Source organism: Ammospiza nelsoni, chromosome 2 (assembly GCF_027579445.1).
Source record: "Ammospiza nelsoni isolate bAmmNel1 chromosome 2, bAmmNel1.pri, whole genome shotgun sequence".
NCBI classification, from domain to species: Eukaryota; Metazoa; Chordata; class Aves; order Passeriformes; family Passerellidae; genus Ammospiza; species Ammospiza nelsoni.
In genome coordinates, this window is record NC_080634.1 from 58,868,007 (window position 1) to 58,884,011 (window position 16,005).

The window sequence follows — 16,005 nt, forward strand, 5'->3', positions numbered from 1 at the left end:
AAGGCAAATAAAGGCAAATACTGGCAGAAATATTTTCTTTTACCTCTGTTTTGTATCAACGAAGTCTTATGCAACTGACAAGAGGTTAAACCTTGTTTTGTTTTTATCTGTGTTTCCAAGTACAGTTGCATTCAGTGTTAGGAGAAAGAAATGAAGAAGCAAATTTAACACAGCCAAAGGAAATACAGTTCAGAAATATATTCAGGCCCTGAAGTTTGTGCAGGTTTTTTTCACTAGTCTTTGATTTTGCAAGCTAGTTTACACTACAGGTGAAATATAAGTTGTGCATGAATTTCCCCATGAGATTTCTGTGTGCTTTTCAGAAGGTGCTTGCTTAGGGGTGAACAGGGCTGGGCTTTAAAAGACTGAAAAGATGTGTTTTCCTGTAAATAACTTAGAAGAGGATTCCCAAGCTATAATTACATCTTACTTTCATCAGGGCTACATTTAACAGAAATTCTTCCAGCAACTTTTTCTTTATTCAGCTATCTACCACTAAAAAGTAGAGCAAGAACCAGTCAGGAAATAAGTAGTCCACATCTGCACAGCTGGATCAAGAGTGGCTCCTGCTCCTTACCTAAATCAGTGCATTAATTTCCTTATTTTGTCCTCCATGTGTGTCCTTGTGTTTCTTGGTATAATATGTGTCAGTATTATTTGTTGTCACTTCTCAAACTAAAGCTGTGACACTAACCCTGCCAGCCAAGGGAAAAAAACTACACACAGAGGCAACACAAGCCAGTATTGTTTAAATCAGATGAGCCCAGTGGTGTGGAAATTGCTTCTGTTGCATAAGTGTGCTCACTGGTAGACCCAAACTGATGGGCTGGTAAGCATACATAATTAGCCCAGCACCTGTGGATGTAATTCCATACCACTTTGCTGAAAGAAGTACTGTAGAAAATAACAGGCAGGAGATTTTTCTATCGGATTTTCTTCCTACCTCTAGAAATCATAGCTGCTGTGTGCAATATTTAATACCTGATGTTAGTTTCCACCTTTCAGCCACAGCCACTTTTCACTTGCCAACTAATCGTCACCTACAAGTGTGCTGAAACACATTGTAAATGAGCACAAAAAGGCTTTCTCCAGCACTAAATCACAACCATCTCTACAGAGCAAAGGACTGCTTACAGCAGCCCTGCTTGGTAATTCGGGCCAGGAAAGAAGCAGGTTCTCCCCTTTCGAATAGCAGGAAGACTTCAGATTAGCCAGCACTGTCCTTGGGAGCAGAGGTGCAGCTGTAAAAGCCTTACTTAACTCTCTGCTCAGAACAGGTGTTCAGCGGCCTCTCTGGGAACAGCGCTGGGCTCTGGGGAAGCACTTGTTGCTGCCAGCACCCCGGGGCCCAGCGCCTTGTCCTGGGAAAAGCTGTCCCCGGCCGCCTGCCCCATGGCTTCCCGGATGAAAAGGTGAGGTTACGTGCTCTTGCCACACTTGGTTGTCTGCTGCCCGGCAGATGAATAAGCAAAAAACCAGACCCTCTAGCTAAAGGTGTTCTCTAAAAGGTGCTGCTTCAAAGCCAGGCTAAAGGGTAGGAGGAAGCCTCGTAGATGAGACTACTCCTCACGGGAGGATTCCCAAAGAAAGCACAGATCCCGTCGGCTGGGGGGCAGCTCATCAAGCTGCACAGGCTGCCACAAGGACCGTTTGAGGTGGGGGAGGCCTCGGGGAAAACTTGCGGCAGGATGCTTAGCTCGGGGTGCCTGCAGCTCGCACTCCCGCGGCTCCGCAGGGCCCGCTCCCCGCCGCCCACCCACCGCCGCCTCGCCGCGCCCCCGGCGGAGCGGGCAGCGCTCCCCGCGGCTGCGGCGGGGCTCACCCCGCTCCGTGCGGCCCCAGCGCCCGCCCCAGGGGCCGCGCCCGGCACCTCCCCGGCGGGGCCGCTGTCCCCGGGACGCCGTGACGGCTGTGCGCTCCCCGCCCTTCTCACCGCCCCTCTCCCCTTTCCTCCTCCTCCTCCTCTTCTTCCTCCTCCTCCTTCGGGAGCCTTGCCTCCCCTGCACACCTGACTTGCCATTTGTCGGCGGCTTTGCTTGGAGGGGAGAATTTTCCCTCGGTCCCTTGCAGCATCCCTCCCCGGCACACACACACACATACACACACACGCACACAGCCGGACAGGCAGAAGCAACGCGCTGCCCGTGCCTCGGCAGCCGCCGCCTCTCCGCACCCGGCCCCGCGCTCCCCGCCGCCGCGGGGCGTTCTCCGCCTGCTGCAGCGCCGCCGGGCCCGGCAGCCGCCGAAGGGGGGCGGCGGCGGCGGCTCCTGCTGCTCCGCGGCCCCGCACCGGCAGCGGTAGGTAGGTACGGCGGTCCCGCGGCGGCAGCCCGCTCCGGGCAGCTCCCGGCGCTGCGGAGGGACGGGGACGGAGGGAAGGAGGGAAGGGAGGGCAGCGGGAGCGGGGCGAGACGCGCTGCCCCAGCCCCGCCGGCGGCGCTCGCCTCGCCCGGCTCCTGCTCCGGCCGTGCTCCCGCGGGGCCCCGCGCCGCCCCCGCCGCTGCCCGGCACCCCCCGGGCACCGGCTCTTCCCGGTGAGTCAGAAAGTTTGCTCTCCTGGGCGCCCGGTGTTTGTTGTTGTTTGGGGTCCGCCTGTTTAGGCTGGGCTTTTATTTTCCCATTCCCGCTAGTGGGCTATTTATTTATTTATTTCTCTTTTCTTTTTTTGTTTTTTTTTTTTTTTTTTTTTTTTTTTTGTTTTTTTTAATTGCAGTCGCTGCTGCAGCGCGGGTGGAAGCGGCTCCCGCGGCCGGCGCTGCCCCCGCCTCGCTGGGCAGCCTCCCTCGGGGCACACGCGTGGGCGGGCGGGCAGCGCACCCAGGGCGGCCGGAGCTCGGGTCCCTCCCGCTGCCCCCCTTCCCTCCAGGAGCTGGGTGGCTGCGGCTGAGATGTTGCCGGCAGCCCTCCTGCAGTTGGCAGAACAGTTTTTTGGTGGCAGCTCGGGAGGAGACTGTCCCATCCCTCTCCTGTTTCTCCTCGTTCCTTGAGAGAGTGTTTTAAAACAGGTTTCAGTGAAGCTGTAGGTGACAGGATCCCAGTGTCACCGAGAGCTCTGCTCCGTTTTGTAACTAGCAGTGTTACTGTAGCGGGTTATCAGCTGGGGAACAGCCGCGTTCGACCCTGGTGAGGAGAGGGATTGGCTGTGGGTCATGTCCATCTTCCGCTGCTTTCATCTAATTGCTAGAAGTAGCTTGCTGTTGTTTGGGGTAGAAGCAGCTCGCTTGCGTTTTACTCTTTTATTCTTTAATTCTAAATGGGGTTTGGTGGGGGCTCCTAGTTTCTGATAGGAAACTATCAGAAACTATGGAGGTTGAATAAATCCATCTCTGACCAGGAGGGGCAAGAAGCTTTGAGGTCCTTCCCTTTCTGTCGTGTGTTGTTACTTCTTTTTTTTTCTTATCACTGGGAGTTCTGCTGTAATGTCTCAAAAGCTTTGATGATTTTTTGCAATGAAACTCATTCTTTTTTTTCTCAAATTTAAAATGGAGTGATAAAATGCATACGTGTTAATAAGTGAGTTGAAAGGACTTTGAAATAGTGCATGTTGTGCATGGTGTGAAATTGTAGATATACATAAAAGAATAATAATTACTCTGCAGGTTTTATTTTAAACCTTCCTATGACTTTGTGCTGAACGCTCTTCATCTGTCTCTCAGCTTTTAAGTGTGATTGTTTTTTGTACTCGAGGTCTCCTGTTTTGTTGTGGGAATGCATTGGTGGGCACCTACATTTGCCTGGTTCTCATAATCTTTTATTCACTCATTTTGCAAAGACTTGACATGGTCAAAAATAAGTGAAACTTGCTATTGTGGCTTTCAATTTTAGATCGCGTTTCCTGGTGCTTTTATTTATTTCTCTATTTGATAATTTGTCTAATAATGTTGCAACTGAAGAGGGAGGGGGAGAGCAGGGAATAGTCTCTGACTCTTCTTTGTGTCCAAAGGTACAAGACAAAAAAAATTGTGTAAAGAAATTAAAGCACTGAAACAACCTAGGTCTGAATTCTAAGAACAAAAATTACAGTGGCATGTGTGCTTGCCCGCACCAGGCATTCTGCAGCATGTGGTATTTACAGAACTTGTAGTGTACAGTAGCTCTCCAGTAGTAAGAGAACGCTTTGTATCCTTGAGAGAGTCTTTGACAAGTCAGCAAAACTATAGATACAGTCAAGGAATGCTGATACACGTGTGAGTGTGTGCATATATAAATATCACCAGATTGCCTGAGTTCATTTTCCTCGGTATAGTTTGTCTTCCTTAGCCTGGAATATATACATACTTTCCCCTGAATTTTGAGGCATTTTTTTGCTGCTCTTCTCTGTTTGCATGTGTTTTAATGTTAGTCTTAATCTCGCTTTAAAATACAAAATAATCCGGTAATAGATTTAGAAGACTTTATTGCCAGGCAAACCAGGCAATAGATCATGAAATCAGACAATAGTATTTTGTTTCCTAGCAACCCCCTACTGCAAACAGAAAACAAAACGGTGGTGGATGCTTCCACATCATGATAGCTATATGTCGAAATTCCCAAGTAGTAGATACTGGAGTACTGATTGTGCTGAGGGATTCACTCCTATTTGTTTGAACTACGTAGTTAATATTTGCCTTTTGTCAGAAAGATTTGCTGGGTTAAGTGCAGTTAAATGGTTAAAATTTCACTCTGGTCTCTTTATAATAATATCTGTTGGAATGAAGAGGACACAAAATTAGGTAGAATTTTTGCCATTAAGAATGATTTGGAGTTGTCTGTTCATATTGCAGAACTGTTTCTAAATCTGTGCTATTACGGACCCTTGCAAATCAAATATATAATCTCCTGTATCCAATATCTTTCTGGATTTTGTGTTGTTAGTCATCCTTTAGCTTTGTGTTTTAAAACTATGTTTGTTAGAATGTATTGAAAGAAAAATCCTTTGTGGCTCCTAGGAATGGAAAGTAAAATCCTAAGTGCCTCCTTGCCATGTTTACGTTCTTGGCACCCAGTTCAGCCCTTCCAAGGAATCAGCGCTATCACGGTGCCGCAGGATTGGGTCCTGAGCCATCATCTTTCTAAAAGTGCCTTTGATAATTCAGTAGTTCCTTTAGTTAGAGTGCCTGAGCACTGAAATGGCACTGAAATTCTCGACCCTGAATCAATCTGGGATGCACTTTGTGCACTGCCATCTATCTGAAAAAATCCATTAGTGCAAGCTGGAGATCTGACCTGGGATGGGTGCAGGTGTTTGTGCTCTGGAAGCTGCTGGAGATGCTGAGCTGCTGTAGGAAAATGAGCTGAGCAGGTGGGGATGTGTAGTTGTATGTACAAGGCAGCAGAGAAATTTCTATGCTTTTGTCTCTTTTATAGGAGAAAATGGCAAAAAGGTGTTTGCCGAGTTTTACCTACAAGTCTTCACTATCCAGCAGTATTTACAGACATCACACAGTAAATTGAAACAGAGGCAGTTTTCCTATTGGTTGCATCAGTGATTCTGTGAAAGTGAAAATATTATTCCAGTCTGGGAAACTGTAAAATCACAAGAAAAATTTGCTGTGGGGAAGACAGCAAACTTAGTCAAGTATGCATTATTAAACAACAGTATTCACGCTAGGCATGCAAAGGGTGTTCTCTGGGTGACTTAGGGGTTCACAGCATTATTTAAGAGATCCCATGTGCAGTCACAGACAATTTATTTATATTGCCCATAGGTATTTTCCTGGTTCATCTCAAGTACTGAGGTACAAAAGGGTTACAGCAGATGCCACTTGAATAAAAAGGGTTGAAGTGGAATGGTCAGAGAGTATTATAATTCTGATAAATATCTATGAGCAGCTACTTTCTTGTCTATATTTGAAATCACACGTTTTTGTGCCGTAGCATGTGTGGATGGTTTGGTTTAGAACATGCTAATTGAATTTTGGAAGGCTTTATGGATTGAGAGGAACTAGTCATTTTCCAATTTTTCTTCTCCGCTTCTTTCTCACATGGCACTACTCCCAAAACTTGAATCTTACAATTAGGTAGTCCACAGATGAAGCTTGATATAGCTGCCTAATTACAGTCCCTACTTCACCTCTGCCTGTGTTTGCCAGGCAGCAAAATGAGAGGAGGCAAAGAAAACAAAAAGTACAAACAAAAAACAAAGGGGAGAGACAGGTCATGAAGTATGCTGTGTATAAACAATGGAAGTCATTTGGAAGTGATTTTAAATACTCTCCACAAAAGTCCTTTTACACCAACTGCATTTGCTGCTGGTGGTGAATATAAAGCTTTCATCTCATCTGCTGTAATGTGGTTGGCCGCTGATGGAGACAACCAAGCCATGGCTCAAACCAAAGACCTTCTTCTCCCTTGTCCCCACTGAAGATCATCTTAAGTGGAACCGTGAGTTATGTCCATTCCATTTAAAGGTGTTTAGGAGACAGGAATTAAGAAATGGACAGCTTTGTTGTCTCTTAACTGCACAATGATGGTTGTGGCTAATGAGCTACCAGTGAATATGCTGCATATCTTGCTGAGATACACAAGCCTTTCCAAATTTTTAACAAGGCTTGCTTTTATTATTATTTTTCAAAGTGAGTACTGAAGTAATGACAATATACTTACTGCATGTTTAAATCTATAGGCTTCATGATTACTGTACTGAGGGATAAGTACTTAGGTATTTATTTCCAGTTCTTCTTTTAAGAAAGGACAAAAGTGTGATGCCAGTTTTGGACTCTCTTGAGTCTATGTTTTTAAAATACTGTTACCTTTAATCACTGAGCTGTCAGTTCTTGCCAAATACAGAAAGTAGACTATCCAAGTGATTACAGAAACTGAGGATTTGGTTCAGCAGAGCACTGACTTGCACACCCAACTTTTTTTTTAAGCGTGTGCTTAAGCTCATCTCTACTTGCTGAGATCAACTGGATTTAAGAAAGTGGTGGAAGTTAGGCATGTAATTAAATACTTTGATGAATAGGGCAAAACCTTTCAAAGTAATGTCTTTGCTTTGTAATAAACAACTTCAGGACAATTCCTCCAGGCTTGTAGAGTGAAGGGAACAAGTAGGGGGAAAAGGCAAGTTCTTGGGGCAAGGAGTATCAAATCAGGAACTTGCTGGTGGGTGATAGTGATGCTGGAAGGGACTGAGAATTAATAAATGAGTCTGGAATGGGATTTAATCACAGAAAATATGGTTTGTTCTTGAGCTGTCAAAAGAAAGGTAACATTTTGGTGAGCAAAGAGGTGGTATTTCCTTTTTATAAGACTGTTGTGAACACGTGAAAACCAAATATTGTCTTAACAGGAAGGTATTAACAATTTAATGGAGGCTCAAAGAATAGCAACAAAATACTCATGGGTCTGGAGGAACTAGCTTGAAGGGAAATATTCAGAAATAGACATCTCTAGTTTTGGACTGAATATGGGGAGATGGGTTAACTATGTGTCTGTGTTTGAAATGTATTTTAAGTCAAAGCAGTCAGATTTTTTTCCTGCCTTATATGAGAGAATACCTATGACTAAACGGAGAAACCAGGGCAATAAAAGTTTAAGATGAATTCTGGGCCAAAACTCAGTAGCAGAAAAGTGTATTGTTGTTTATATTAGTCTGGGTGTAATGCAAGCCCCCCATGACTCTTCAGATGTTTAAAATTCAAGTAGGCAAATTGTTGACAGGGGTATTGGAGAAGGCAATACTGCATTTTCAGGGAGGTGAAGTACAGGATCAACCAGCCCCTTTTCATGCTTCTGTTCTGGTCTAGTTTCACCTGAAGATTACAGGCAAGCCAGCCTTGCCTTGGTTTCCAGTGCTGGGACAGTTGGATTTTGTGCTTTTGTAATGTGGGATTCAGAACAGGGTCACCATGTGGGCTCAGGCTGAGTCATTGATGGGATGGTGGATGTACAAGGATTAGCTACAGTAGATTTTTTAGTAAACAGCTATGGGTTTTTTATTTGTTTGTTTTTCTTTTTGGAAACGATGAGCATCTCAGGTGGTGTAGAGGGCACAGAGGTGACAGCTTCCTCTTACTTGACAGTTTCTGCAGCAATTTTTTTATCATTTGAGGACACTTACTGCCATCAGGTGCAATGATGGATAGCAGGTACTGTTCCTTTCTTCCTGTCCCCCCATCACAATGCCGTGATCTCAGCACAGCTGTCTCCTGTGATCTGGCTAGTCAGTGTGCAGTGCAAGTCCTGATGACCACTGCCACCAGACTGAGAAAGGGGTAGAGACACAGAGATGATCTTTCCAAGGATGCATTGGTTTCAATGTCCCCATCATCCATGTAAACTGAGAGAAGACTTCAAGGAAAATGCAGGTTCAACGTATAATGACAGCTTTCTTGTGGAATGACAGCCTTTCCTGGAATGAAGTTTAATAAATTTGGTTTATTGCAATTCATGTTACTCAAAGCAAGCATTCAGAAAAAAAAATAATTGTGCAGACTGGTATCATCAGGGAGTGTTTTCCAACAACCATGCCAATTGCAGAGGAGGAGGTGGATTTCCCTCTGCTGTGCTTTATGGATACCTGACAGCCAACTGTTTAAACAAGGCCTATTTTGGTAACCATAAGGTAAAAACAAGTGATTCAGAATAACCCTTCTTAGCATGTTAATGATTAAAACAGCAATCCTGCAGCAGTATCACATACAGGGGAAGGCTTATCTGGGATATCTGGGCTGAGCTGGTGGGTGAGAGTGACCTTTGGTTTAAGTACTTGACAGTGCAAGAAAGGAGCATTTTGAAGCAGTGAAAGACAGGTTTAGGTCTTCTGTGTGCAGTGTAATGTGGAAAAAATTGGTCTGTCTATTAAAACCTGGTACACTCCCAATACACTCCAAGTGTCTTTGCTTATACACAATCCTCTGAGAATGAAGCCAGGTTCAGTCCTTGCTGGTGCTTGTCTCTGGGAGCTGGTGGTTTGGTTGGTGATAGAGATCTGAGAAGAGGTTCATTTTGAAGGAATGAAATTGAAGGAAGTTTTGTTTTTAGGCAGAACATAAGGATTAAGACTGAGGTTGATTGCTAATGCATTGCTTCTGCTAGAGGGACGTTTTTTGGGGACACAAATTATTCATTTGTGTATGTTAATAACACTCTTCTGTGTGTGTGTCTAAGATCAGGCTTGTTGGATGGGATAGTTTAGACTGAAAGGTACTGTGTAAATGTGAGATTATTATCTCCCTTTTGCAGGAAGAAGCTAGGTCAACAATAATCTTAATTACAACTTGTTTCTGTTAATATATCCTTATTTTTAGAGTTAAGTTAAATGAGGCTTTAAAATGCTTTTATACAGGTACTTTTAATGAAGTGTTACCATTTAGGATGTGGGGTTTGGTATACTGGATCTTAACAATACTTGTGGAGGAGCAGTTTCTCCATGTCCAGAGTGGATAATTCACAACTGTTCTGGTATGGCAGGTTGTCTCTGTGTAGGTTTTAAAGGGACCTGTGCCCTACACAGTGTAAAAATGCTTCAGGACATAACAGCTTTGCCTGTGGTAGAATACGGTGAGGATTTAATAGTATTTTTAACAATTCTGTTTAGATTTATTCATTCCTTTTAGGAAGCATTTTGTCAGGGAAGCAAAGAAGAAATGAAATAGAAGGAGCTGATAAAGGTGTGGGGTGAATTTAGGGAGGTGGATTGCAATAACCAGAATGAGAGCATGCTCTTAGAACGAGCACTGGTTCTTCTGCCCTTATAAGAAGTATTTCAGCAATGACAAATAAGTTTGTTTCATCTGAAAGCAGCAGATTGCTTCTTAATATTTTGCTGGTCTGACATCCTGTGAAATTGTGTTATATTCTAATTCAGTAGCTGCTTTGTATGTGGAATAAGAGCCTGCTATTTTCTACCAGGGGAAGCATTCCCTCTCCTTCTGCAGTGATGGAGATATTTTGGTGTTAGAGGTCCATGGATTAATCTCTTCTGATGACTTCTGATAGATGTTGGCGTGACTCAGAAGAGAGAGTTGCATTTTCTGAGTAAGCGATCTGCTTAGTTTGGAGTTTTTCTCAGAGGTGGGACCTTTGCTCAGCAGTGAAATCTGCTGAGATCACAACACGGGAGGTATGGCTACAGACACATCAGAGTGTGGCTGTGGTCCTCTGCTGGCAGGTAGGGAGAAAACACTCTGTGGATTTACTAGGTGTAAATGGGTCATCTTTTCATGCATCCTCACGCCTCCCATGAACACGCCCTTCTGGCTTTTGCTGTCTTCAGGCAGAGCAAAGTGGAAGTACTGATGACAGACTGTTCCATAAGAAAGCTGATGATTTAAAGATCCTGGAAAGTGCATTTGATTTAGAATCTTCTATATGTTGTCTTTCCATTAGTTTGCCTAAAATGAGCATCTCTCTGGTTAATTTCTTTTTAGCAATTGAAGGCACCCTTGGCCATTTTTTTGGTTCAAGTTTATTCATATCTTCAGAGTAAGAGGAAATACTGTGTGCGCTGATGAATCATTTTCTGCAGTGTAATCTCCCATTTCACATGAAGCAGAGAGCCATTACCATTTGTTTCATTGACAGCCTGTGAGGGAACATGCCATTTGAGTTCCTAGGGGGACCTGGGTGAAGCTTCAGCAAGAGCCTCAGCGTGCTGTTGCCAATCTACTTAGCTACACAGTTTCTTGCCAATTCTGTAAGCTTAACACTGTTACGTAAAAGCTTGTGAAACTAGGTATGGTGTGTTTGTCATTTGTTGGGTTTTTCAATTTTATTTTTCGTGATATGTTTGCTTAATTTTTGTATCATCTTACAGAACAGATACAATGTGTAGTTTATATTGTTTTCTTTACAAAAGAGAAGGGAGCTGTAAATTCACCCTACAAAGGAAACTATTAACATTTTTTTAAGTAAAGGAGGCTGGAAAATTGGAATTTCTTTTTCAGTTTCTTGGAAAATACTAAGGGAGATTATATAACTGGATGAAGTCTCTGGGGAAAAGGAAAAGAAGCCTTGCTGATAATGAAAGAACCAAGTAGCTGCTTAATGTAATCCACTCTTCATGGAAAGGGGAGAGAAGGGAGACCTGTGCAGTCAGACCAGGCTTCATTTATTCCAAGCTGAAGGTGGGCGGCACATCTGGTGAGCAAAGTGGTATAAGGCCAGCTTGCTGGTCTGACACCTGTGTTTACCTCTTCCACAGAATCAAACAAAGTTGATTCTGTTTGGTGTTACATACTACAAATAAAACAGAAATTAGAAAAGTAATATTTTTCAGGCTCATCTTGCCCAAGAATCAAGGGAGTAGTTTGAAGTGAGTCAGTCAACTTACTGTAATCAAACAATTCTTCTATACCTCAAGAATCAATGCTGCATGAGTAGCTAGGCAGAAAGAAATAGTGGTCATCTTGAAATGATGAAGAAAATAAGTTTCTTTTGATTCTCCAGTGTCAGACAGGCTACCTGATGAAACTGAATATTGAATTGAAAGCAGAAGGTTGAATTTGATAATCCTGAAGATGAGATCCCTTGCATCATTGAACTACAACTTTGACCTTGATAGCTTCAAGCTTGATATAACCTTTGCATCATTGAAGTATAGTTGTGATGATCACTGAAGTCACTGTTCTAGGTTTCAGTGGCACTTCAATGTAATTGTGTTGTAGAGGAATAATTTTGTTATTGGGGGGACAAAGAGCAAGAGCCACTCATGTTTTAAACACGAGGAAAATGAAGACTTCAGAGTTGGAGAGAAACCGCCTTTCATGCTAATACAAAATGAGCAATATAGAGTGAGATGTAAGCCTGTATGTACTGCCCTTTCAAAGACATTTAAATTCACTAGCTCACTGTTAAACCAATGAAGGAAAAGGGCAATGCAAAACTCAAACCCCAAACCTAAATGAAACAGCACTTCTGTTGATGCAAGGTGTTTAGTGAATATGAAAAATGTTCAGAAAGTGGCTAGAAGCATCCGTGCTAGACAAAATGCAGACCTTTGTAGTGCTCCCAGCCATGTCTCTAAGGGATGTCATGGGATGGCTGTACAACAAGGAGGCATTCTGTAAGCGCCTGAGGAGCAAGTGTAGTAGTAGCAGAAACAAATTGAAATGAGAACTTCTGAGGTAGGTTTGTCCTGATGCTGAGTTCATCTTGGTGAGAGAGAACTGTCTGTATGATTAGCAGTTGGCTGGAAACAAAAAAGAGTGTTTAGACTTCTTTCCTTCAGTTACTCATAGACATCATCTGAGGAAGATTTTATTTTCACTTTTTCCTCTACTCTGTGGTCCTCAATAATGCAACAGCTTGGTTTAAACAGAAGTTGAATGTGACTTCTGTAAAGACTTTTTATACTGCATTGTATAATTCTTTTATATTTTTATATAAATATAAAAATTCCCCAGAGATTCCCCAGGGAAGTGGAAATCTTAGGAAGGCACATAATGATGGTTTCAGAAGGATTTCCAGCAGCTACAGCCTGGTGATGCTCCAGTTCAGATAGAAACTTTCTTCATCTAACTTGCAAATAACTGACATCAGATATCTGAGAAAAAATATTGAAGGAGGTTTCAGTAGCTATAAAAACTGAATTGCAAGTTAAAATGTTTTACGTGAAGATGGAGAACAGGAAGAAGTCTGACCTGCAAGGAAAATGTCTACAGTGCCCACAGTGAGTAAAGTAAAAGTAATGGGCTGAATATGTTGCAGGAAATAAAAAATTTACAAAGTTTTTTCTAGTGTCAGGAATGCAGAGTGACCCTAGCATGGGTTGGTTGTGAACACTGTAGGGCTTTATCAGTTGGGGTTTTTAAGAATTTGATAGATGCAACTATGTTGCCTGGAAATAATGCAACTGATTCTGTTGCATGGTTGTTCCAGCATTTTTTACGTCTGATTCTGACCAAGCCCTACAGTGAGTAGGATAACAGGAAATGAGACAGTCAGAAGGAGCGTGGTTTCCCAACTTGAGCTGAAATCCACATGATGAATCTGTGCATTGTGTTTGGTTTTTGTTTGTGTCAGAACAGTGGAATATATGGCAGTTTAGTTGTAGGAGATGCTGCCAGTTGAACATGGAGGTTTCAGGCTTGAAAATTTTCTCCCCTGTCCAGGTTGGTGTGTTGTGTTTTTCCATGTTGCACAGTTAGGCCTGAGACATTTTGATAAATTCACTTTGTCATTCATGATCCCATGCTAACACAACTTGAGGTTCAGACCTGGCTGATGCAAATACATCATGAAGCAAGCATGGATAGGGAGAAAATTAATCTCTTTTCTAAAAGCTTATGTAGCCGTATCCCAAGTTGTTAAGGCACCCCTGAAAATAAACCAAAAGAATGGTAGATCTTACTGTCTAGAGACTTACAACTCAGCTACTGTGTTTTTGTGTATTTTGAGTTGTATGCTTTCAGTTTTGGACCACGTTGGAGGAATAATCATGTTACAAAATTAGTTTGGTAGTCTGCGGTTTGTGTTTTTAATAGTAAATGCTTTGTGGACTTCTTGCAGTGTTTCCAGTTGCTGTCTTCAATCAGAGCAAGAAAGTTGTCTGAATTCTGGGAAGCATGTGGGGAAAAGACTAAGAGTCCATTAGATTCTAGTTTCTGCTTTTCTTCAGATGTTTACTCCATAACTAGTAGTAAAAGTAGCACGTAGACCAATAAAAATAACATAGTGTATTAGAAGTACCAGAGTATGAGTTCTTTTGGCAGAGAATGTTGAATTCTCCTAGAAAACAAATTAGTTCCTGTGCATTATGTGTTCATGGAGGTTTACATGAGTAATGAGTCAAATGTTCTTTTAAGATGTATGGGGCCAGATTCAGATCCCCAATGATTTAAATTTTGAGTAATTCAAAAGATATTTATGACTTATACTTCAATAACAGATTACAATCTGGTTCTTATTCTGTAGGATTTTAATAAGGTTATAAGAGGGAAATTCATCTTCATTTTCCAAATGTGTAGCAAGTTACATAATTAATCCAATATTGTCTTCATTCTGGAGGAGGCTGTTTAACTTGAATTTCTTTGTCAAATACCATGCAGACAAGCTCATGTGGTGGTAACATTAAGTAATGATAGAGTTATCCAGATATACAGTTCTGTCATTATCTTGAATTGTTTTCAGTAGAGAAAGAACACGTTGCTGAAGAGAAGAAAACATGCTATTTTTGCAGTCACTATGCAATTAGCTCATATAACCCCTGTGCTCATCATGCTTTGTGTAAGATCCAGGGTGACCAACTGTGGGTCATTTGTGTGAGAACAAAGACCCTGGGGCTGAGAGACAGTTTATTAAGATAATACCGTAGGGTGAAGATCAACTGTCAAAGCATTGCCAATGGAAGTGTGTCTGTATTTATTGAATGCTCGCATAAATAAGAGTTGCTTGAACTGGGATGTTTTGAATTCTAAAGGATGGGGAAAATAACCAGATAAATGGTTATGGTAGTGGTGTGAGCATGGAGCTGACTTCACCTTGTTTCTGCAGGTTCTCCTTTAGTGGTAATGGCTCTGTGAATTTTCTGATGCAAGCTTGAGTGCCTGCCATTTTAACCATGAGATGTTTATTATTTTTGTCCTTTAATCATCCACTTTCATTAAAATGAAGGGCCCTCTATCAGTTTTGGTCACTCTTAACTAATGCCACCCAAAGTTAGCAAAGGAAAGGCAGGAGAAACAGATGAAGCTGTAGACAGAGCATCATTTAAGATTCATTCTCAGGACGCAGGGCTAAAAAGAATTTTTCCCAGATGTTTCTCTTTCCAGGTAGAACAAAGAAAAGTTGAATTGAATTCTTTCATCCATGTCAGAGTACAAAGTGTGTTGTCACTTGCTGATGTCTCAGTGTATTTGTCACTGGGAAGCCCACAGCAATGTGCTTTCTATTTGTTTATGAAAAATGGACATACAATCTGTTTAAAACAAAATAAATTTGTTGTTTTTATTTGTGTAAGCAAAACAAAGCTGCTCTTGTTTGCAGACTACTCTATGACCTTAGCATGTGTGTAATGACATGTCTGGTGCAGTGTTCTAACCATAGTAAGAGAAGCAAGTTCTTTGTCACAGTGCCTCATAAAGGATTTTCTGTGTATGTTTTTCTACTAAAAATCTTTGATAATCTGTTATTAAATATGAAAGCTTCTTATTTCAGCTTTACAAGAACATCAGATTCTTCTCTGGGAAGCACACAGAAAACTCAGTTAAAAACCCAGCTTAAGATTCAGTTTTGCAAACCCTTCCCCCTCCTTGGAACATTCATATGGAAATACACCATTAACTGTGAAATTCCCTAGCAACCTTAACAGCCTTGAAGAAGAGATCCAAACCCCAGGAATACTCAATTCTCAAGAGCATTTGTACTGTCTTTTGTTAATATTCATTATATTCCAATAAGTGATTTGATAAATTCTTTTGAGGGGCTCTGCTATTTTTTTCTCTCCATTCCAGTGGTTGTTTAGTTGTAACAGTGCAATATTCCCACTGGTGGGAAGTGGAACCCAAAGCTTCTTACCATCTCTCCCAGAAAGCCTTCAAAAATCCACTTCATGGTGATTCCTTTGCTAATTTCTCTGCCAGTCCATAATTAAAAAAAAAATAAAAATTGTTCTTTTTAGTGAGTAGTAAGTTTTTGACAGCTGATAGAGGAATTATTAGTACTTTATGGCATAATGAATTGCTTGCTGACTCAGTTTAGGGAGAGAAGTCGTTCTTTCCTATACATGGTGGCAGTAATATGTAGTACCTTGATGGGTTTTCTACCTCTTAATTCTCTTACCTAGTAAAGACTAGTCATCCTTACAAATCCAGAGTTGATGCTATGGTATGCAGTATCTCAGGTGTCTCAGTACAGAAAATCATTCAGGCATTGCTTCAGTTTATCCTTAATCCCATAGGAGCTGAGAAAATCCCACTGCTTGATGGAGACAGGGCTGAACCCTAAAATGAAATCAAATGAAGCTTCATTAACAAGTGAAAATAATTTCTCTTACTTTTGTTTCAGCTCTGGTTTCTAGAGTAATTTTTCAGAAGGAATGTAGAACTGTGATTGTTTGTTGGGGTTCGTTTGGTTTGTTGTTTG

At 42.0% G+C, this 16,005-nt stretch overlaps 1 protein-coding gene across 4 annotated transcripts in view; it reads left to right on the forward strand.

Moving 5' to 3' along the window:
- Window positions 1-2,158: 2,158 nt before the first annotated feature.
- The window catches only part of ENOX1 (ecto-NOX disulfide-thiol exchanger 1), a 360,949-nt gene continuing 347,102 nt past the window's right edge, over window positions 2,159-16,005 (forward strand). For 3 of the 4 annotated variants that reach the window (XM_059466701.1, XM_059466702.1, XM_059466706.1), the window contains exon 1: window positions 2,159-2,302. The gene's annotated coding sequence lies outside the window, so the exon portion shown is untranslated. Of the gene's footprint in view, window positions 2,303-2,926; window positions 3,124-16,005 lie in introns of those variants that run through there. The other variant, XM_059466703.1, reaches the window with a different exon arrangement.